This window comes from Callorhinus ursinus, unplaced genomic scaffold (genome assembly GCF_003265705.2).
Source record: "Callorhinus ursinus isolate GAN/ISIS: 27379988/994484 unplaced genomic scaffold, GSC_fseal_2.0 scaffold18, whole genome shotgun sequence".
NCBI classification, from domain to species: domain Eukaryota; kingdom Metazoa; phylum Chordata; class Mammalia; order Carnivora; family Otariidae; genus Callorhinus; species Callorhinus ursinus.
Genome location: NW_027397080.1, coordinates 31,594,918 through 31,617,994, shown reverse-complemented (window position 1 = coordinate 31,617,994; position 23,077 = coordinate 31,594,918). Strand labels below are relative to the sequence as shown.

The 23,077-nt window shown below is 54.0% G+C and overlaps 1 protein-coding gene across 13 annotated transcripts in view; it reads left to right on the top strand.

Moving 5' to 3' along the window:
* The window catches only part of CAMTA1 (calmodulin binding transcription activator 1), an 868,902-nt gene that overhangs the window by 792,958 nt on the left and 52,867 nt on the right, over positions 1 to 23,077 (top strand). The window contains exon 1 of one of the 13 annotated variants that reach the window (XM_073903400.1): positions 22,811 to 22,994. The exons of the other annotated variants lie outside the window; for them this stretch is intronic. The gene's annotated coding sequence lies outside the window, so the exon portion shown is untranslated. Of the gene's footprint in view, positions 1 to 22,810; positions 22,995 to 23,077 lie in introns of those variants that run through there. 13 annotated transcript variants of the gene reach the window in all.

Below are 23,077 nucleotides of genomic sequence, written 5' to 3'. Positions count from 1 at the left end.
TGCACCCTGGCAGAAGCTCCGTGGGAGCACCAGGCTGGTCTTGGCAGCCACCCTGGGCAAGCCTGGAGCCAGCCGGAGCTGTGAGGATGACCTGCAGGATTGTAACAGAGAAGGGCAGGGTGACCAGGGGCTCCCGTTGAGGAAATCCGGTTTGAGCTTTGCAGAACAAATGGGAAATGGAGCAGGGTATTCTGCAGAGTCCTGGCTCTCCCTGAGTGACCAGGTCATCTCACCAGGATGGACTGGAGGATACTGGGACCAATGTAGGACCTTCCTGGGAGATGGAGCCCTTCCAAGAGCCAAGCCTCAGCCAGGCAGTGCCTCGGAGCTCAGGAAATGTCAGCCACCCCCCCCCCCTCCATGGAAGCCCAGAGAGCAAGCTGTACCAGGGGGTTACTGGCAGGGGAGGATGCTGTGACAGAGACCATAGGGAAGGAAAACCACCTCTGCTTCATTACAAACACACTTCTGAGTCCTCAACCATACCAGGTCCGTTAGGCAATGAGCCTGCTACCAAGCTGGACACCTGCTCCCCAGCAGCCCCTTCCCAAGAGGACTTGGAGCTCTGACCTCCAGAGGCCTCCAGTTGAAATAAGCATCCTCCAGCCCCTGGAAAAATACACAGGAGAGATGACAAGTTGGGGAAAAGACGGGAGAGACCCACCCCATTACAGAGAACAGACCAGGGCCCCTGCAAGACCTCGTGAGTCCCTCTCCGTTTGGTCTTGGCCAAAGTAATGGGAAGGGAAGGTGACCAGAAGGTATCCCTAAAGGAATACAAGTGCCTTACCAACCGAAGGAAAAGTTTCGCAGGATTTCACCAGCCTGATAAATAATAACCGTGGGGGGAGGGGTGCCAGAACTGCCGCCGCAGCGCCAGGGCGGAATCGGCCTCGTGCCAAGGGGACAGCTGGGACAGCCCCGAGGGTAGGGGTCTACGGGCCTCTGGCCAACCCCGTGGCTTAGCAGTGAACTTTGCTTGGGAGGGGGAAGACGCTGCAGGGACCAGGCTAGCGGAAGCCTCCCTCTCAGCTCCTCTCTCCCCTCCCGCCCCCATGGTTACTGGGCAGATTGGCCCTGGGAGCTGCTGGGAGGTGGGGACGCGAGTGCTGCGGCGGTGAGGGGGAGGAGAGGGGGTGCAGGGGGGAGGGGGCGAGGGACTGCGGCGCCGAGCAAACTGGGGCGCGGCGGCCGGGCGGCGCGCGTGCACACGCGCACGCACGCGCACGCAGGCACGCCCGCACGCGCCCCCCCCCCCCCCCCCCCCCCCCCCCCCCCCCCCGCGTCCACCCCTGCGCTCTGCAATGCAGGGGCGCCTCGCGCCTGCCCGACTGCGGCAGGGCCCCGCGCACCCGGGGGGCCGGGCCTCTCCCCAGCCCGGCGGGCCCAGCGAGGCGCGGGGAGCGCCGCGCGCTCGCAGCCCAGCTGCCCGCCCTGCCTGCGCCTCCGTCGCCCAGCCCGCGATCCCGCGGGGGCGCTCTCCGCCCCTCCCCCATCCCAGCGGGGGAGAAACGTTTGGGGAAGAGGATTTCTGCCTTCATTTGATTTTTAAAATGGATGTTTGCCAGACGGAAGGCCGCGCGGGGGCACGAGCGAGGAACGCCGCAACCCCAAACGCCCACGCGCGGCCGCGGGGCGCAGCCTTTGTTCTCGGCGCCGCCTTGGTCTGAACCGCTGGGCCGGGTCGGGGGCGATCTCCTCCGGCGACGTGCTTCGGTACCGTGGCCCCAAAATCTCAGCCGAGCGCAGCCATGCAGGCGGAGACGGAGGGAGGAGATGGGTAGGGGAAGAAGAAAGGGGGTGCTGCCTCGGCCCCTTAACTAGCTCGGGCAGACCTTGGGAAGCGCAGCGCTTCCAGTCCCGGGAGCTGCAGCTCCTCCGCCAGCCCTAGGTGGCTTCTCCTCCCTTACCCACCCACCCCCAGCCCTGGCTGCCTGGACCCCCGCTGCCTAGCACAGGCTCACAGGTTGTGGGCCACACTACGTCTTTGTCCTGTGAATGTATGCGTGAGTGAATGAGTGCCCACCAGACACATCAAAAGAGCTTAATCCAGCCCGGTGGGCAGGAAGGCTTCCAGACCTAAGACATCAAGCCTGAGCAGGCAGCAGCTGAGCCAAGAGGGAAAGGAGTATCCCAGGGAGAGGGGGCAGCGAGGGCTGACGGGGTGGATGGAACGGTGGCTGGCTTTGGCCAGGCCACTCTGAGGGCTACCATTTTCACCATGTCTTACCCCAAAGGTGCAAATTCAGCACAGATTTCCCAGGGCCTGATCCCAGAGTGTCTGGGGAAGGCCAGCTGTGCATTTGGGAAGGCAGTGGGACCTCTTCCAGGCTAGAGGCAGGCCGACTGAGTTTACTCTGGAGACGTTTGTGGAGGGACTCTGGGGAATGTCTCTTCTGCCTGCCCTAGGTCCTGCAGGCACGGCCGACAGCCGGGGCTGTGCTTGCAGGGAGAGGATGTGCTGTCCGTTTAGATGGTCTCCCTGTGCCTGTGTTTGCAAAGAGAGTAAACCCAGGCCGTTTGACACCGCGGCTCTGGAGCCGAGGGGGCGGGGCTCCCATCTCACCAAGGGCACTGGGGCTCCTTTAAGTGACTCCTGCCCCGCAAGAGAAGATGAGCGGGACTTTTGGGTGCGCTGTCCTTCACTTGCAGCCATCTAACTCTTCCCAAGGCCAGGCTGAGAAGCCCCAGGGCACCTTGGGCCCCACCCCCCCCCCCCCCGCCCCCCTCTTGGAACCCCCCCCAGCTGCTTAGACTTAGACTCTATTTTCAATTGCCTCTCAGGCAGCTGGGCCTCTGCTGGGCCAGAGGATTGCAGTGAGGCTTGGATGCAGCTTTCTTGGGCCCGCCAGCTGGCCACCAGGGCAAGCCCCCTGCCGACCCTCAGGGGCAGGGGAGGGACCTTGTCATCTCCAGCAGAGTGGGGAGCAGGGGCTAGAACTGACTTCAGCCACTAGGTGCCTGCTTCCTGCATAGGAAGACCCGGAGCAGGGTGGGCACCCACCAGGGCCAGAGGAGGTTATCCAGTAAGCCAGCCTCCAGGGCAGCCTGCCTCAGGGTTAGACATCTGGAAAGATTGAGAGTAGGGAGAGCTACTCCCTACTAAGGAGGTAGAGAGAAGGAAAAGCAAGACTTGGCCTCCCAGTTTGGCCTTCTGCTCTGACCCAGCCCTCTATGCTAACAGATGGAAGGTGTGTAGCTGGGGTGGTCCCTGGCTCGGCCCCCTACCTCCCGGCCGGCCACCTGCCCTCCTCCCCCGTGTGGCTGTCTTCCTGCGAGCCTCTCCCCTGATAGCAGGCTCCTCCCACCAGGAGCCAGAGACCACACACTGACCTAGAGACCCTGAGGGTAGCCCAGCGCAATAGGAGACACCATTCCCGCTGGCTGCGAGATTGGCCCCCACAAGCCTCCGGGCGTTTTTTTCTCCCTCCTGTAGTGACTCTCCAGGGTGCTCTGGACCAGCTGCTCCCAGCCTGGCTCCCTCCCTCCTGCAGACCCATAGTCCACCTCCCAGTTACCCTCCTCTGCACCTGTGGAGTGATGCTGAGCTGTCCACATGGGAGAACATGCACAGAGCCAAACAATTTAGTTGTAAATCATGTGGAATGTCACTGTTTTACTAAAAATAAGGCAGTTGATTTTATGGAGTTGAATACAAAATTCACAAGAGTTTTTAAGATAAGACATACGGCGGGAGTGAATTGTGTTTGACTTTGGAGAGCTGCCTTGAAGTCCATCTATAGCCAGCGCCTGTGGGCCCACCCTCACCTGTGCCTGGGAGGACTTCGGAGGAGAAGCTTAAGGAGCACTGACATAGGGGTCCTCCCCATAAGGAAGAAGTGGGTACTGCCCAGAGCCTTCTGGCATTCATCTGGAGTGGGTTAGCTCATGGGTACTTCTTTGCATGAGCTAACCTGCTTCTGTGTGCCCCAGACCTCACTCCCGAGACAAGACAGCAGCTGGTTTGACCTGATCTTATACGTGGGACTTGAAGCTGAGTGGGAGGAATACCCCCATCTCTGAGCTGCAGCCTGCCCGGCCAGTGCCTTGCTTCAGAGCATGGGCACTCTTCCCATAATCAGTCTTTGTGGGGTCAACATTGTTACAGATTGGGGGTGGGTGTCTATCCTTAGCCCTCCTTAGCCAGGGACCAAGGGGCCTGGTCCTCAGATGCCTCCTGGAGAAGTGATCTGCTCTTTGCAGCTGGGGTCACAGCAGATAGATCTGTGAAGGGCTCCTCTGTGTGGCAGGGAATGGGTCACCTTGGAGCTGGGCCTCACCCGCCTCCTTGCAGCAGTGACAAATGGTGCCCTGCAGAGAACCAACACTGAGAAGCAAGCCCAGCATCTGCAGAGGCCAAGGAGGCAGACTCTGCATCTTCATCCTGGCTGCAGGAAGCAAAGGAAAATCTGTGGAGGGAGCCCCAGAGCTCGGGCAGATGTGGGTGCTCTCGTAGGATGGGCTTGCCTGCTCCCTGCCTCATCATGAGGCATCAAGGTGGGAGGCTCAGCCAGCTTATCCTTGACTGTTGCATCAGTGTCCTGGGGCTACTGTAACCAATGACCACAGACTCAGAGGCTTAAGACAGAAATATATTCTCTCGAGGCTCTAGGGGCTGAAAGTCCAAAATCAAGGTGTCAGCAGGGCCATGCTCCCTCTGAAAGCAATAGAGGAGAATTCTCCTTGACTCTTTCAGCTTCTGGTGGCTGCTGACGGTCCCCGACGTTCCTTGGCTAGCGGCAACGTGACTCTAATCTCTGCCTCTGTCACCACACAGCACCTTGTCTCTGTGTGTCTCTGTGTCCCCATTTTCTCTTCTTATAAGGGTACCGATCATTGGATTAGGGCCCAGCCGATCTGGTAGAAACTCATTATAACTACTTACATCTGTAATTAACTAATTACAAAAACTTTATTTCCCAATAAGGTCACATTCTGAGGCAGAGGGAGAAGAGAGGGCCCTAGGAGAGAGCAGGCTGCACGGACATTCACAGAACATTCCAGAAGGAGCCTGTGATGGAGACTGAGAAGGAGCAGTCAGAGGAGGCGGAGGGACCAAGAGAGGGTGTCATCACAGAGCCTAGGGTCTGGAGGACCTCACAAGGGTATGGGGCAGTCAATTGGGTCAGAGGTCCTGAGAGCCCACAAGTTGAATGGCCGTGAACAGGCAATGGGGTGCTGTCTCCTGGGCCACTCTCTTCTCTCTGGGGGCTTGGCCCCACCCAGGGCTCCCATTATGGTATACAAAGCTAAAGGTGCAATATCTCCTCCTTTATGCCTCGTCTCAGATCCAGAACCATCCATCTAACTGCCCCCCGGGACAACTCTGCTCAGATTTCTCTTGGGCCAAGTCAACGTGTCCCAAATGTTACTACTGTTCTTTTGTTGTCCCCCAGCAACCCTCCATCTCCTACACCATTCCCCACCCCAGGAAGCCGGGAGCCACCCCCTCCCTGCACCCCATCACCATCCTGGCACTTTTGTACCCCCGATTTCTCTTCTCCGCATCCCCTGTCCACCACCTGCATGCAGCCCAACGTAACCTCATGTGTGCAAGCCAGTCTCCTGGCCTCTCGTCTTGCCTACTTCCACCAGGTGCCATTGGTTCTTCATGTACTGTGCACCAGACACTGCTCTAGGGTCCAGGGAACCTTTATTTGCACAGCACTTATATTCCGGTGGGAGAGAAAGACAATAAACAAATCACAAAGGAAAATATCAGGGTGCTTAAAATGGTGGCCTGGTAGAAGGTGCCAGGGTGGCTACTTCAGGTTGGGGGGATCCGAGGAGGCCTCTATGGGAAGACAGTATGACAGGAAAGGAGCCAGCCACAGTAAGAGCATGGAAAGAACATTCCAGGCTGAGAAAATAACAAGAACAAGTTTCCCGGGGAGAGAACAAGCCTGGCGTATTGGAGGAGCTGAGAAGGTGCCTGTGGCTGAGCAGAGGAAGGGAAGGTGTAGGGGAATGAGAGGGGTCCAGGGAGGTGAACAGGAGCCAGGCCACGTGCAGCCCATCAGCCAAGGCAGGGAGCTGGGATTTTATCTTAAGGACAATGGGGGCCACGGGAAGGTTTTTTGCAGAGGAGTCAACACCCTCGGGTTTATGTTTTTGAGACCCGCAGCCACCTGACGCTCTCACAGTGCAGGCAAGAGACAATGGGGACCCCGACGGGCCGGTAATGAAGGATCCCCCAGAGACACAGTTTGGGGTTTGGAGTCAAGTCTTCTGCAGATGATTTGAACATGGAGGATGAGGGAGAGTGATGGGTCATACCTAGGCTTGGGGCTTGAACAACTGGAGTACAGTGGATCATTCCCTGAGATGGAGGCGTATGAAGAAGCAATAGGTTTGGGAGATGGGGAGTGAGGAGTTTGGTTTTGGTCCCATCGTGCTCCATTGCCTTGTTAGAGTCACCAAGTATACATTTGAAAGTCTGCAGGTCAAGGAGAGTCCAGAATGGAGATAAAATTTAGGAGTCATCGGCTCATAGATGGAATTTAAAGTCGTGGGCTAGCTGCCATTGCTCCATGGAAGAGTGTAGATAAAGGAGGGGGTGGTGCGGGCCCACCGTGGGCTCTCCCAGACATCAGGGTGTCAGACAGAAAGGAGCTGACCAAGAGCCTGGGGAGGAGCAACCAGCAAGTCAGGAAGAAGATGAGAAGATGTGACCCCAGGGGGGCTAGGAGAAGAGGGGGTGTCAAGAAAAAGGATGTGGGCAGCTGTGTCACCTGCCAGGTGAAAGGTAGGGCAGAACATTCCAGGCAGAGGAAGCCACATGGAGGGAGGCCCTCAGGCAGAAGGAGCAACGTGAGTTGAAAGAACCCAGAGAAGTGGCTGAAAGCTCTGGATGAGAAAGTGCCAAACCTGTCTCTGAGCTCAGAGCCACCACACCTTCCCCGGTCCAGGGCAGGACAGGAAGGCCCGGGAGGCTCTCCAACTCCTACCTGACCCAGGAGGTCCTGTGCCTCCCCCACCTCTGCCCTTCCTTGTGCAGCAAGAGGAAGTACAGGGCCTGCTTTGCCTGCCTTGCCGTCTGTTGTTGGGGTGCAGGGACTGGGGGTGAGCCCCAAGGCAGTAACCAACTATGAGTTAGCGCCAAAGGGCGTGTGGATGTCAGACCCCGTGGAGACGGCTCTCAGCCCCAACTCCTGGTTGTGGCTGGAATGCAGGAATCCTGCAGATGGGCCTAGAGACTGCCTGGCTGGCCCACTCGGGCAATTGCACCCCTAGTTCCTCAGAGGATTGTATGGGACTCACATTATCCTACCACATCATTTGGATGTGGGCAGCTGTGCTCCCGAAGCCATAGCCTCAAAGAAAGGCCTCTTGGCCAAGCTGGGCCCCAAAGAGACCAGAAGGCCTGGGGATACAGACAGTCGAGCCAGCGTTTTGCTGGCTTCCTTAGCCTTTCCAGGGATCTGGCTTCCAGAATCTACCTCCCTGGAAAAGAATGGAGATGTCGATCGGTTTATCCAGCTGTGGGGAGCCACGGTCCTAAGACTTGGACGCTCAAGAACATGATCAGCAAGGAGAAGAGGCCAGGGGCAGCTCCGGAGCTGGTGTGGCCCCCTGGAGGAAGTGAGTCCTGGAGGTCCCAGAGCAGGAAGAGGGGAGACACCTCCCCTCGGGACAGAGCAAGCAAAACAGCCTCTGACTGGGGCCAGGAGCAAGGCCTCTCCTTTCCAAAGCTCCTAAAAATACATACATTTCTGATCCATCTGAGCAGCCCAGCGACCTCATCCCTGCCTGTGACAACAAGCCATTCGAAATAGTCTGCCAGGCCGAAGCCCAGCTACCTCCACGGCAGTAACCCCTGGAAGCTTTACACCTGTGACCCCGAAGTCCTCTGTTTGAGAACAAAAAGTGACAGGCAGATATGTGTCAGATGCTCCATGCTTAATAAGAATAACAGGAGACGGCTTAAAAATCAGCAGCAGAGTGAAAATAGTTGACACACCAGCAACAAACTTGGAATCTTCGGGAGTCAGAACTTGAAGGAAGCTCAGTCAGCATGTAGTCCAACCTCCTCATCCTTCTGGCAGGAATGTGGGCCCAGAGAAGGGTGGCCCCTTGTCCCCAAACCATTGCTGAATCAGGACAGAAGCCCCTCCTGACTCCTGGCTCAGCGAGCACCCCTCCCTGCACAGCCAGACTCGCCAAAGCTCTGGAAGCCAGGACGCAAGGTCCGAGGAGAAATGAGCTGGCTCGAAGCCATGGGTGGTGTGGGGGATTGTGGTTTCCATCCCTCGGCCCGTGTTTTGCTCAGGTGTCCTGGCTGAATGGGCCAGTGCTTCTTCCCATGATTCACAATGACGAGACAGAGAACAGCCACCTGGCACCCACCCTCGCGCCAAGGGACTGGTTTCTGACATCAGCAGAGGGGGAGGCCCCCCCAGGTGTCCTTTCTCTTGCCCGAGTCCCAGATGTGCTGGCGATGTGAGTAGGGAACTCTGCCCCGGTCCTCACCGCATTCAGCAGCACCCAGGTTTAGAAGAGCTGGTGACAACTTGTATCACTTCAATGACATCAAGCTGCATCCAGCAGTCTTGACACACATGGGAAAGCTGGCAGACCTCTGAGCCACCATGACTGCCTCTTTCTGCAAAAGCTACCTTTTAGGACAGAGCTGCCCACCCAGGGGTTACACCTGCCAGGCCCTATCCATGAAGCATTTATGTGTATTGAGGCACTGAACTTCCCAGCAGCCTACGAGGTCTGCCATCCACTGAATGAGGACACTCAGATGCAACAGTAAGCCAGAGATGTAGAGAGAATCATACCCTGGTGGTCCGACTCCACCCGCTCGCTCTTGACTTGCACACAGTGAGAGTCTTCCTCCGAGCCTCTTTTTCCTGCTTCCATCCTGCTGCTTCTGACCTGGCCCCCAGAGCTATGTGCCAGGCACTGTGTAAGATGCTCTCTGCTGGGAGAGACCGACAAGAAAACCGGCAAACATAACCGAGTGTAGTGAGATCTGTTAGGGAGGAAGGCACGGGGCTTCAGGAGCACTTGTCGAGAGGGAGGGGGTGGTCATCTATTCCCTGGAAAGTTCTGGATAAATTCCCTCTCCAGCATGGGATACAAACCCTTTGTAACCTGCCCTCAGGCTGCCTTCTCAGCTCATCGTCAGCCCTCACTTTCCTCTGCATAATGCCCCACTCTGCGCTCTGCTACAATACTCAGATCTCCCCACACATACCATGCTATTTCCCACCTCTGGATCTTTGCACATGCTTTCCCTCTGATCCCTTGGGTCTTTTCCCTGTGGTCAGTTTAGAGGACCCCTTGCTCTATTGAAAACGTCTACTCTAAGCCCCCTCCGCTATAAAAGCCAATTCCCCACCTCGTCCCTTTTCCCCCACATGCAGGACACCTTCTTTTTACTTGGCTTTCCCATCACACTTTATACATTCCTCCATTAGCAATTATTCTTTTTAGTCATTTATTCACTAACTGTTTGGTGCCAGGCACTGGGCCAAGTGCTGGAATCAAAACAAATGAACAAAACCAGGGGAGTTATCTGTGCTCAACCAGCTTACCGTCTAGTGGAGGAAAAATCAGACCTGACCTCTGAGCCTTCCCACAAACAAGAGCTTGGGGAGCTTGTAATGGCGGAACGACCCTCAGGATGTCTGGGAGGAATTTCTCGAAGAAATGACCCTTGAGCTGAGATCTGAGGAAGGAGAAGTTAGCTCCATGAAGGGGGCAGGCAAGAATATTCCAGGCAGAGGGAACAGCATGCACAGAAAGCTGTGTGGTGGGAGGGAGCCTCGTGGGTATAAGGGAGCACATGAAGGCTGGCGAGGTGGAGAGGGAGCGGGGTGGATCAGACCAGAAAGGCTAGTAGGGTCCTCAAGGGTAGGGCTCTGTGTGTTAGGCTAAGGAGAGCTGGCTTTGTCCCCAAGAAGAGGGCAGACACTGAGGGTTTGGTAGGTAGTGACATGGCCAGGTGTGCACTTCAAGAAGGGCTCTTCTCTGCTGTTTGGAGAATGATGGAAGGAGGGTCAGAGTGGGTGATGGTAGACCAGTTAATCCTCCAGGCTGGAGATGATGCTGGACTTGGTGTCTCTGGAGAGAAGGAACAGAGTCAAGAGGCATTTAGGAGGTGACATCAACATTAATTGTAGGTGGATTAGATATGGGAGTTCTGTGTCATTCACCCCGGAGAGGACTAGTCATGAGTTGGGCTGAATTTGAAGGGCCTTTGGGACATCATGTGAAAAATCAATAGTGAGTGAGTGGCTGTTGGCTCCAGAGCTCAGAGAAACACATGGGCAGGACAGAGAAGTCTGTGACATGTCTGCATGGAGGTGGCATTGGATGAAATGGGCCAAGGGGTATGGATGAAATTGACAAAGGTGAGAATATTGCTGAATCCTGAAACTAAGGACTTTTGTCTTAATTATCATCATGTCCCAAGAGACTGGGAACATAGTGGGTACTCAATAAATGTTTCTTCAAGGGATGGACAGATGGATGGATGGATGGACGGATGGATGGATGCATGCATGGATGGATGGATGGATGGATGGATGGATGGGCAGACGGGTGGACTGATGGACAGCCAGTGGTGTTTTATGACCATCATCCTCACTGCTGACTGACTTTAGCTTTAGGCTGTAGCATCCCTGCTGTCCCCCCTGATGTCAGAGCCAGGCTGGGGAGGCTGTCCAGAAATGACCAGGCGCCATCACCTCCCAAGAGGCTCTCTGCTGGACCCAGGGCTTTACAAGTCAACTGTGCACGCCCCTGCCCCTGGGAGTTCATGGCCCAGGACACAAGGCAGACCAGACAACACAACTCCATAAAGGCAGGTTCTGAGGGTTATGGGAGCACGTGAGAGAGCCAGGGGTATCCCTCTGTGCCCCCATCAGGAAGGGAATGTGTTTGACAGGGGCTGATCCTGTATGAAAACTTTAATGTTTGTTCATAACAGTGCTCTTCACATGTAGAAAGAATATGAGAGATTTAGCCAACGGTGAGGTCAGAGGGTGCCCAATCCATACAAGACTCCCCTCACCTCTGATACGAACTGCAAGTTCTGGGGTGCCTAAGACCATGTTCAGGTTCGATAACGCACTGAAAGGATTCACAAAACCCACAAAAGCTGTTATGCTCAGAGTTTATGACGTCAAAAGGACACCGATTAAAACCAACCAAGGGAAGACGTGTAAAGGACAGAGACCAGGAGGCCACCCTGTGGAGTCATGGACAGTGTTGCTTGCCCAGCATCAATGTGGGACAGTGCTCATGGAGTATCACCAACCAAGGAAGCTCACCGGAGCCTTGGTGTCCAGAGCTTTTATTGAGGCTCTATAGCGTGAGCATGAGCCTTTGCCCACCTAGCTGATCTGTCTCCGGCCTCTCCAGAGTTGGCCGATACTGTGTGACCAAAAGCCCCCACCCTAAATCACGTTGCTGGTCCTTTTAGTGTGGCCAACCCCACCCTATAAATACCCCCTGTGACCAGCCCTTACCTTAAGTCGTATTGTTGGACAACCAGTGACCCTAGGCCTCCAGCCAAACAAAGACACTCCCATATGGCATAACATTCCAAGGGCTTAGAGATACCTCCCAAAGGCAAGGACAAAGGCCAGACTTCTTTTGGGGTGAGGTTAAATTTTTTATAAGCAGAGCAGCACCTCCTCCTTCTCTGTTCCCACCTGCCCTCACCTTCCTCCCCGACTCCTCACTGCAGCGGACCAATTTCTTTCTGTATCTGTGTTGAGGGAGGAAATGTGTGTTTTCTGTTGTCTTTGTTGCTGTAAAAAGTGTTGCCCCCACACAGATCTTGTGTACTCTTCAGCAATTCTTTGGGGCCGAAGAACACATTTTATTAGGAAAAATGGCTTGTCTTCTGCCAGAGAGTATTGTCCAAAGCTCAAGATCTCCTTGGGCAGAGATGCAAAAGTAGATTACAGATCAGTCCACTTAATGGTGAATCAAATAAGAAATTCTAGAAGCCTTTGATGGCTAAGCTTATTATTCTAACATATTATTTCAATTAGCTCTTTAAACTACTCACCTGTGCCACAGCCTGTGATGCTCTGTACATGAACCTACGTCCCAACTCCATCCCACAGACGGCACCCCTGGCCCTAGCAATGTTCTCCTCTCGCTAAAGTGTTCTCCTGATGGCTCCATTTGCTGCTGCAGGGTTATGAGCAGCTCCATTTGGAGCAGCCAGCCTCCTCCCTCCTGCCCTCTCTCCCCTTCTCCCTCCCTGAGGCTGGGGCTGGGAGCCGGGAGGAAGTCCCAGAACCAGTTACCCCTCTTCCCACAGCTCTCCTCTTCCTTCTGCTGACACTGGTGGGGATGGATCTGACCTTGCAAATGGTGACCAGCTGGGTACAGATGGGGATTCCAGAGCCAGGATGGGGATCTCGGCAAGAGTATTCCTGTTCAGTAATTCGCCTCTAAGAGAAAGGGAAGACATAGATGCAGCATCCAGCCACCTTCTAGGATGTTAACAATTCAGTGTGATTCTTAAGACTCAAGGCTCTAATTTTATAAGCTCAGTGATGTTTATTATGACATTGAAAGACCTGGCCTGGGTCACCCGGGAGCTGCGAAAGCTCCACGGTGGAACTCCAACAGAGCAGGTCCTGCACGGAGGTGCTATGCGCCAACCCAGAACAGTGGCAGACACAGCCCCACCAGGCTGGGGGCCCGATGCATTCAAAGCCCCCAAGTCTCTGCAGCTTGGAAATGGCTAATGCATTCATCACGAGTCTTTGCACTCCTCACTTGAAAAGCAGCAGGAGAGAACAAGCTCCGAGCAGAAAGCAGATGTGCAGCAGGAAGTCTGACTTCAGGGCCTGATTGGGCTTAAAGACATCATTCCTCCCCTGACATTCCCATGTTGGATACCCAGTAAGAAAGTGAGTGGGTGCTTGTCTTCGATTTCCCACATTACTTCTAAGTGAGTTGAAGCCAGGAGGATCACTGGGTGGGGCTGCATTTCTTGCTGTGGTGCTCAGAGGATTTCTCTTTGGAAATGGATGGATGGTGCCTCCCAGGCCTGTGGGTAGCAGAGCCATGCAAGGGACTGACCCAACTTACTGGTCTCAAAGAAGCCAGTGAGCTGCCGGCCTGCGTGGGGTTGTGGCCACACCATGAGGGTCCACAGCAGAAACAAGACCCACGGTGTCAAAGAGAGATGATCTGGGGGTGGAGGTACACATAGGTGCGTGGCACATCCGTGCTTTTCCCTGGTCACCTTTTCTGTTTTTTTTCTCACATTAGCCCCTAAGGGATCTAAAACTAATGCGGCAGTTCTGCTTCCCTGACACGCAGAAGATGGGCGCCATTTAAAATGTACTTGCCTCTAATTGTGCCTTCCTTTTTGACTGCTTTTTGTCTTCTTTTGGTAACGCAGAACATAACACGACACGACAGCATCCCCTGTACCATCGTGACCTCGGTAATTATTATTCCTAGGCAGTAGCTGCTTGCTTCCTTAAAAGGGGAACTTTCTAGCTCTTGTTTTTACTGGTGCATGAGCCTCATGTTTGGGTAGGCAGCAACCATCAGGATGGAGATCTCAAAGTGGTTTCCACCATAAATACCCTGTATGGGTCTCTGGACTCAATTGTCACCTCTAAGAGAACCCACTCTTTTCTCTTTAACCAGATTTCCATGTTAAAAAAGGATGGTGTCTACTGAGTGAGAAAGCACACCATGGCAGTTTTAATAAGTGCATTCTGAGTGTACCTTTCGGGTAAACAGCTCCAATCACACGCGTGATTACATTGGACAGTGGATGCGTGACAGCCTCTTTTGAAGGCTGGCTAGGTTTTCCTGCCTCAAGGAGAAGCCAGCCGTGGTCCAGGGGGCACCTGTGGTGCTCTCTCAGACCCGAGGGACCCAGGCTTCCTAAGCTCCTTTCCAGAAGGATCCTGGGGGTTGGGGCCCTGATTTGGCCAGAGTGGCCTTGAAGGGGGAGACATAGCAGAGGCCCATGAATTCTGCCCATGAAGGTCTTAGGCAGGCAAAGAGATGCATGGAAGTGCATAGAAGAAAGAGCTTATATTCACGCTCACAGCCATAACAAAATACCACAGACTGGGGGGTCTTAAACCACAAAATTTCATTTCCTCAAAGTTCTGGAGGCTGGGAGTCTGAGGTCAGATTTGGTTTCTTCTGAGGGCTCTCTACTGGGCTTGCCAATGGCGACCCCCTCACTGCATCCTCACAGGATTGTTCCCGCGTGCGCTTCCATCCCTGGGGTCCATCGGTAGGTCTAGATTTCCTCTTATGAAGGAAGAGACACCAGTCACATTGGACGGGGGCCCACCCTAACAGCCTCGTTTTAACATAATCCCTCTTTAAAGGCCCTGTCTGCAAATAGCGTCACGTTCTGAGGTACTGAGAGTCAGGGATTCAACACGTGAATTTGAGGCAGACACAGTTCAGCCCAAAACACGGTTATTCTCCCCAAATGGGAAGTCTTGCCTGAAGGGGATTTCATCACTGCCATGAGGGCTCTTCTAAGGCCCCAGACACACCCTCTGAAACCTCACAGGGGCCCGTCACTCAACACCAGGGCTTCTGCTAGAGTTTTCTGACTCTCTTGGCCAAGGTGTGGACTGGTTACCTTCCTCTATTGTTTGGCTAAGACAAAGTGCGAAGTGCCTTTTGGGCACCAGGCTGTGAGCTTCACAATTATCTCACCCAAGTCCTTACGATGAGCTTCTGATGTAGCCACTATTTTCATCCCCGTTTTACAGATAAGCACACCTAGGCCTAGACAACAGACCCTTTCCAGGGTGTCTGAGCTGGAAAATAGGGGTGCCCAGGCCCTTCTGACTCCTGAGCAGAGCACTCACTGCTTGGATGCTCTGCCTTCTAGGGATTTTAGGCTTCTGGTTCAAACAAAGCCCAGGCCCAGACTGGCCCGACTGGCCCAGCTTAGGGGGCCCACAGGCCGGACATGACCCTGGCTCTTTGAGGATGTCTGAGGTGTACCTCCAGCACCAATGGGAGGCCGTCAAGTTGACTGGCATGGCTTCAGGAAGGGTGCTTGGGGGAGGGAGGGGCAACAACCCTGTCAGCCAAGCAGCTACGTCTCTCCTTGCCTCCTTGTTCCACCTGGTTGTACCTGTCCCCGTAGCCGTGCTTTCCTAGCCCCCTGTGAGGCTGAGCAGAGAAGCAGCTAAGAGCTCCAGCTCCAGAGTGGGGGGCCCATGGGGGCTCTGCTCCTCACGAGTGCACGGTCCAGGACAAGTTACAGGAGCCTGCTGTGCCTCAGTTTCCTCCTGTGTAAGTGGTGAGAAGAGCAGCACCTGCTTCCCAGACTTGGTGTAAACATGGAAAGAATGGATGTGGGTAAGAAGCACAGTTGGGGCTCAGTGACTGTTACCCTGATGAGGATGATGATGACGACAATGACGATGATGATGACAATGATGGTGATGACGGTGACAACGACAATGACAATGATGATGAAGACGGTGATGAAGACGGTGATGACAATGACGACGACGATGATGATGATGATGACAATGATGGTGACAGCAACAAAGACAATGATGAAGACGATGATGAAGACGGTGACAATGATGACAACGATGACAATGCAATGATGATGACGATGATGACAATGACAATGATGACGATTATGATGACAACGATGACAACAGTGACAGCGACAAAGACAATGATGACAATGACGAAGACGATGAAGACGGTGACAGTGATGATGATGACAATGATGACAATGACAATGATGACGATGACGATGATGGTGATGATGGCAGCTCCCACCCCAAGAGGAAGAGTCAATCTCTCCACTCCCCAGGTGGCATCTGCTCCCTGGGCTCTCATCACCCTGCAGACGTACTGTGCTGCACCACCTTTTCCATAAGGACCATGTTGCCCAGAGACCTAGAACAGATGGGGCCTTTGGAGAAGTGAAAGGAGGTATAGGCTCGGGCTAGCCTGGGTAGGGTGCATGCACTGTACTGGCATGTGCTAAGGGGTCTGGGTCCGCTGGTCCCAGTTCCTCCTGAACGACTATGAAGTAGAACTGGGGGAGAGGCTCTCCCCTCTCTGTGTGATTACTGGCCATGCCTAAGGCATTCAAGCCAGCTCCCTCACCCCGCTACCGTGTGCTCAGGAAGGCAAGCTCATTTTAACAGCAGAGGAAGTAAATTGTAGTGGGAAAGAGTCCACCATTCCAAAAGATCCTGGAGTTTTAGTCCCCAAGCCCTCCCTGGGTGCCCAACAGGCTCTGGGTTACTCACTTTACATTCATTATCCAATTTCATCCTCTCCATGTTTCCAGCAGATGTTTCCATCCCCATTTTACTGAAGAGGACCCTGAAGCTCAGAGGAGTCAGGTGACTTGTCCTATGGCACACAGCTAGGGGTTCAGACTGAGGGCTGTCAGACACTAAAGCCCATTGGGTGCTTTATGACCACACACCACCCTCACAGAAAGACTAGCCATGTATTTCATCACCTGGCCTGCACATAGTTTCGGCGGGGGCGTGGGGAGGAAGGGGGGTGCAGGGAGGGAACAGATAGACCTGTATAAGCCTCTGGGGAGAAGGAGTTGGTGTTCTCACCTAGCTTCTTTGGATTCTCTTTCTGCATTATGTCCTTTAAGAAAAATCCCCAAGTTCTCAGGCTGTGGCTAATGCATCTCCTCCACCTTCTAGATTAGATCTGACAGCCTTCCCAGGCTGATACAAATCGTAGCATGGTTTGCCCTGGTAGCGAACACCTTTTCTCCCCACTGCCCCCTTTACCAGTGTCCCCCCTACAGTTATCTACTACTGCATAACAAACACCCCAAAGCTTAGTGGCTGAAAACAACAAGCATGCATTTGTTCTCTTGATGCTGTGGGTTGCTTGAGCTCACGCATGCAGCTGCATCTGTAAGAATGGTCGTTTCAAATCCAGAGTCCCTGCAGCTGAAGCACAAGGGGCGATTGCTGTATCAGGTCAGGTCATGCTGGACAATACCAGCACCCCATATACACAGTCTTTGACCTCATTTTGCAAAATAAGAAACTGAGGCACGGGAAGAGAAAGGAGTTTCCCACACAAGTAGTTAGTGGTGGAGCTGGAACCAGAACCCAGGCTGCTGACCCCAGGCCTGGGCCCTTCCCCCTACCCCCAGTATCTCCCTCATATGGAAGGCTCAGGGGCCCTGATAAGGACATCTGCAGCTCAGTTGGAGGGGTTTGAGGCTCTCTGCAAAGCTTCCCTTCATCCCGGAATCAGCCAACAATTGTGACGGAGAACCCCAACACACCAAGGAGTTCTTCAAAGGGAACCCTAAGTTCAGGAGGCTGTTCCCTCCAGGATCCTGATCTGGCAAGGGGGCAATCACTGCAAGCAGGAATTTGACAGACTCACAAGAAGCACAATTAGATATGACCCCTCTTCTGACTTCCTTTTGCTCCTGGATGTCCCCATCCCTGACTCAGTGCTTCTGCTGCTGTGTCTGTCTGTCTCCTCAAGAGCAGTCACCTGGCAGGGCCTGTCCACCTGGATTCTCTACCCATGCATCCCACACTGGGCTGGACACAAGGGGCTTGGCGAACAAGGCTAGACAGCCTGGCTCAGGACAGGCCAGCAGGCCCCCTGACCTTGGAATTCCTTTTCCTATCCTTTGGTCTTCTTTACCAAAGTCAATCCACCGATCCTTTTCTATATTTCATTCTTTTTCTCCTTACTGTATATGTGTTTTACAACTATATTGAGATATGATTAACATACCATGCAATTTACCTGTTTCACGTGTACAACTCAAAGATTTTTAGTAGACTCATAGGGCTATGCAGACTTCACTATAGTCTATTTTCCAAACATTTTCATTTCTCCAAAAAGAAAGCCCATATCCATTAACAGTCATGCCCCCTTCTCCCCAGCACTACCCCCCACCAAGCCCAAGACAACTATTCGTCTGTTTTCAATCTCGATAATTTTGCCTATTCTGGACATTTCATTTAAATGGAATCCTATAATATGTGGTCTTCTGTAGCTGGCTTCTTTCATTTAGCATGTCTTCAAGATCCATCCATATTATACCGGGTGTTCTTCATTCCATTTTTATTGCTAAATGGGTGCCCATGTGTATGGACATATGTTTTCACTTCTCTTGGATATACCTAGGACTAGAATTGTGGGGTCGTAGAGCAATTCTATGATTAACCTTTGGAGGAACTGCCAGGCTGTTTCCTAAAGCAGGTGCATTTTACATTCCCATCAACAGGGGTTGAGGGTTTCAATTTCTCCCCATCCTCACCAACACTTGTTATTGTCCATCTTGTTTATTATAGCATTCCCGGTGGGTGTGAAGTGGTATTTCATTGTGGTCTTGATTTTCATTTCCCCAATGCCTAATGATGTCGAGCATTCTTTCATATGCTATTGGCCAGTTGTTTATCTTCTTTGGAGAAATATCTCTTCAGATCCTTTGCCCATTTTTTTTTAAAGTAGGCTATTTAAAAAAATTATTTGTAATTATTGTTTTTATATTCTAGATACAAGTCCCTTATTACATACATGAATTGCGAATTTTCTCCCATTCAGTGAACAACTATCTTTCTCATTTTCTTGATGGAGTCCTTTGAAAGCATAGAAGTTTTAAATTTTGAGGAAGCCAAGTTTATCTATTGGTTGCTTGTGCTTTTGATGTCAGATCTAAGAAGCCATTGCCAAATCCAAGGACATGAGATTCACCTCTGTGTTTTCTTCTATGTGTTTTGTAGTTTTTGGCTCTTACATTTAGGTCTTTGATTCATTTTGAGTTCATTTTTATACGTGGTGTGAGGTAGGGGGTCCAACTTCATTTTTTTTTTTTGCATTTTTGGGGGGATATCCAGTTGTCCAGCCTTATTTGTTGAAAAGATTCTTCCTTCTCCATTATTTCTTAGTACCTTAAAGATACACTCTATATGCATCTTGCACTTATTTTTAAATTGTCATTTAGTTGAGAAGATTCCTCTTTGGATATTTTTTTACTGGAAGTTGATATATTTAGAACCTGATTTGATTTCTTATTAGATAGAAGAGGCAAAGTTATGCTGCACTAGCAAACAACCCAATCTTAGTGCTTTATTCCTCACTTGTGCTCAAGTCCAACGTCAATTTGTAGGGCGAGCTCTACTCTTCACAATTACTCAGGGACCTGCCCAGGTAGAGTCTACATCTTTACATAAACAGGCTTTCACAGTTGCCAGGGCTGGGGAAAAGAATGTGGTGGTTCTTAGAAATTTCCCAGAATGCCTTCTTAAACAAATGGTATCTAAAATGGTAGCAAAAGTTTTTAGGTACTTGGAGAACTATCAGAGAGGGGCAGAATGAACACAGGCTCAGAACCTAAAACCCTGATCTGCCGCTTACCATCTGTGTTGCCTTTAGGCAATTTATCTGACTTCTTAAAGCCTTTATTTTTTTTTTCCTGTATACAATATCCAACTTGCAGGAGAAGTAATGGCAGCGTATGTGGGTATCTAGCAAAACAGCAGGCAGATAGCGGGCATCCAACAAACAAGAAGTCCCCTTCTTCCTCATCTGTGCCAGGATGCCCCTCTTTGGTTCATCATGAGACCCTCAGCAGAGGTTAGGGCTGGGATAAGGACTCACCATCCCTGCTTTAAGGGGCAAAGATTGCACTTGGTCTGGGTGCTGCCAAGTGATCACAGCACTGAGCAAAGTTTTCTTTTCCCCTATTTTTAAAAACAACCCAGGCATATTCAAAGTCCCATAAAAATCTAGTGTAATAATCCACCTTAAGCACATGCATGCCTTACCCTGTCATTTCCTACCCTGCTACAAAGAAACATGAATACCCATAAGGAAAGACAACCTGAGGGTACTTGGTTCTAGCATGCTGTCAGAGCTCTGAACTTGCTTCAGAAGCATCTAGTTCACCCCACCCAGCGCCATCTGACTTTCCATGAATGGGCCCAAAGAGGGCACTTGCTCTTGTGGCCTCCATCCTGAGACAGAGGTACAGTGGGGAATTAGAGTGGCAGATCTTCCAGGAGAGTAATGGGCCCAGCAGAAGAACAGGGAAGGGACCTTCCTACTGCAGAAATGTCACCTGAGGCTGCCTGAAAGGAGAGCTCCAGGCTGCTGACCCCAACTGTATCACCAGGGCACAGCGAATGTGCTGAAACATCCATGACTACCTTTCCCAGGTGCCAGGAGGACACGGAGCTGCTGGAGGAAGGGTGAAGGGTCAGGATGCCTCTCCTCAGGCAGCTAGGATGTCCAGGTCTGAAACTCTGCCTTTTTAAAACAAACCCAAGGAAAAAACGTCCCTGCCTCCAAGACGGTGAAGAGTGGAGGCACCTTCTCTTTAGCAGGGGTCCAAGTACTTGAACCTGGATCCTAATTATCCTGAGTTCACTAGCACTGTAGAGTAGAAAGACAGGCATTGCCCCTCACGATCCCACCTCTCCAGTTGTTCTCTCTTGCTCACAATCCATTCAGAGCAATTCAGCAACTCTTAGCCGGGGACTTACAGTGCGCCCGGCATTGTGTAAGGTGCCAGGATAAGTCAAGACGTTGTTCCTGTTCTCAAGGAGATTAGAGTTGTCCCAGTCTCAGCGAATAACCACCAGTTTCTTAAAGCACTTTTTATTAATGTACACTATCCATATGGAAAAGTGCACATAGAATAAGTATGTGCAACCCAGCTCAGTGAGTTTTCACAAACTAAAACCAGTGGCCAGGTCAAGAATGGAACGTTATCAGAAACCCAGAAACCCTCCCCTCCCCTTTCCAGTCGCCACCCTAAGATACCTGACTTCTGGTAGCAGCAGGAACCAATTTGTACTGAGTGTGCCTTATGCACCAGACACCGGTATAAGCACATCTATTGGCTCATTTAATTCTCACCCATGGATATGAAGGCACGATGAGTGGGGCACGCAGCTAGCAAGTGGGAGAGTCTAACTCTGAACCCAGATGGTTTGTCTCCAGAGCCCTCCTCCTTGACGACTAACCCTTACATTTCCAGCCCTGGAATCGATAGATGCCACTCAGGAAGTGCTGCCATTGGAATGCATTAACAATGCTCCTGGATCAGTTCTGCGGGGGGTGAGTGGGCTGGAGACAGGCCTTAAGGAATGGATAGGGGTGCCCCTAGCCCATAAAGGGGAGCTGGGAAGCGGAGTTGGGAGTGCAGGGGTCCTGTGTGGCGAGAGCAGGGTGGACACAAGTGGGGGCGGGAACTGGAAGGGCTTGTTGGAGCAGGATTCTGAACAGCATCGGGTGTTGCGACTTCGTTGGGGCAGGGAGGGACCGTTGGGGCAGGGAGGGACTCGCTGCAGACAAGAAGCCACGGTCAGCCCCCAGGAGTGCGACTGTACCCGACCTACTTGCTTCCCTGGCTCCGATGCGTGGCAGAGAATGGGACCCAGCCTCGCCCAGGAGCGTCCTTGGCTTGGCCTCTAACCAATTATTTATTTTTGGTTGTACAGGCTTAAGAGCGGAGCAAAATGCTGTGGTTGCTTTCACGCGTGTTCGGGCAGGGTTAAAAAAAAAAAAAAGACTCCGTGCCCATCTTTTGAGATTCTTTTTAACCCAGATGGCAGGAAAGAGACATAATCAAGTTTAAAGATAATTGACAAGATGGAGGCAAACAGGGAAGATAGCCTCCCGGAAAGTCCGCGTGGGTCAAGCCCTTTGTGTGTGCAAGGCCGTAGGTGGGTGTGGAGGCGGCGGCGATCGAATAGCAGCCGGGCTACAACGACAGAGAAAGGAGAAAGGGTGGTGGTGTCCACTCAGGACGCCTGGGAAGGCTGCTTGGACACGGTGAGCCTTGATGGAGAGGTGTGATTTGGACTTAGGGCGGGAGGCGAGGCGAGAGGTTGTTATGCAGAAGTATCCAAGTGAGAAAGCCAAGCCGCAGCCAGAACTTTTGGACACCAGGGTTAGACCCGAGGAGTGGGCGGAGGCCCTGGAACTCCAGCTAAGGAGGTGGGGCCCTGCGCCTCCGGCAAGGGAGCCTTAGACGCTCCCGAACTCCCAGGGGACTCGCCATTCACCGTCACGAGCCAGACATCCTCGGCCCCGCCCTGGCCGACGCCCGCTCACCTCTGCACGCAGTGCCCAGGACTTGCCCCGCGCCCTCGCGGCCCCGGCCGGCTCGCCGCGCCCCTCCTTCCCGCCCAGCCTTCCGCGCTCCCCCGCTCGCCGCGCAGCGCAGCGCCGGCTCCTCCCGCGGCTGCATTGCAGACGCCGCCGCCGCAGGGCGCGCCAGGGCCGCGCCGGGAGCCGAGCCCGGGTACGCGGGGGGCCTCTGGGCGCGGGTCTCCAGCGCGGACCCGACGGCGCCGCGGAGCCGGGAGTCGGCGGGTCCGCACCGCGGGGTCGGGCAGGCTTGGTCCGAGCGCCCCCCGCCGCGCGGGCCCCCGGGGAAGCCTCTCGGGGCCGTGAGCCCGGGGGAGCGGGCGCGGCCGTCGGGCTCCGGGCCGTCTCTGCCCTCGAGTGGACCGCGGCCGCCCCTCTTGCGGGCCTCCGCGAATCTGGGCGGGGAGCGGGCGGCGGCGTCGCGAGGGGCCCTGACCGGCCCGGACCTCGCGTGCGGGCGCCCGGGGCCGCGGGGCCGCGCTCCGCCCGCACCCTCCGGGCCCGGCCGCCGCCGTCCAGCGCGGCGCCGCGCGGCTCCGGCGCAGTTCCGGCGCAGTCCCCGCGCCGAGCGGCTCCGCGCCCCACACCTGCCTCTGCCCGGCTCCGGGTGACGTAGAGCCCTCCGATTGGCCCGTGCGGCCCCGAGGGCGGGGCCGAGGCCGGTGAGCTCACCGCTGCGCCCCGCCATTGGCCCGGGCGTCGCACTCGGGCTGTGGCGGGGAGACAGCGGTACCCGGAGCCCGACTCGTTCCAGCTGCGGCGTGTGGAGCTGAGCGGGTTGGGCCGGGCTAGGCTGTCGGGGCCGGGCCGGGCGGGGCCGCGCGGGAGAGGAGGAGGAACGCAGAGGCGGCTCGGCGCCAGCCCGACCGAGCGGTGGCCGTGCTCTCCAAGTCCGAGTGAGTGTGCGTGTGGCCGAGGGGAGAGTCGGCCGGGCGCGTGCGGGGCGAGGGCGGCGGCCGGCGGGGGCGCGCGGGGCGGC